General features: G+C 69.1%; 1 protein-coding gene across 1 annotated transcript in view; it reads right to left on the bottom strand.

Annotated features, from left to right (window-relative positions):
- The window catches only part of PRKCE (protein kinase C, epsilon), a 546168-nt gene extending 545824 nt beyond the window's left edge, over nt 1-344 (bottom strand). Inside the window, exon 1 of the mRNA XM_010838628.1 lies at nt 218-344. The gene's annotated coding sequence lies outside the window, so the exon portion shown is untranslated. The remainder of the gene's footprint in view (nt 1-217) is intronic.
- Nucleotides 345-362: the final 18 nt, after the last annotated feature.

The following is a 362-nucleotide window of genomic DNA, read 5'->3' as shown; positions in this document are numbered from 1 at the left end:
GCGCGCGCGCGCGCGCCCTGGTGTTTGGGGAAATAGAAAGTTTTGCCGGTTGGGGGAGCAATACGGGAAAAGTGAGCCCAGCAGAGGACTGTCGAGAACTGGCGAGCCTTTCGGGGTCGCGGCGGCCGGCGGGGGAGCGGGACTGGGACCCCGCGCGGGACCCGGGGGAGTGGCGGCCTTGGGGGCGGGGGGATGCGGGTCCGCTGGCTGTGGATACCTGGTCTGTGGTCTCCCGCAGGAGACTAGAGGGCCACGCATCTTTCCAGGTTCTGCGGCCAGCACTGTCTTTTACAGCCGGGAGCGGAGAGGTGGCAGGGGTCGCGCTGCTGCAGAGGACTCGAGACCCTCCCTCGGCCCCACCC

The sequence above is a fragment of the Bison bison genome, unplaced genomic scaffold (assembly GCF_000754665.1).
Source record: "Bison bison bison isolate TAMUID 2011002044 unplaced genomic scaffold, Bison_UMD1.0 scf7180017864101, whole genome shotgun sequence".
NCBI classification, from domain to species: domain Eukaryota; kingdom Metazoa; phylum Chordata; class Mammalia; order Artiodactyla; family Bovidae; genus Bison; species Bison bison.
The sequence above is the reverse complement of the archived record's forward strand: the minus strand, read 5'-3'. Positions and strand labels throughout refer to the sequence as shown.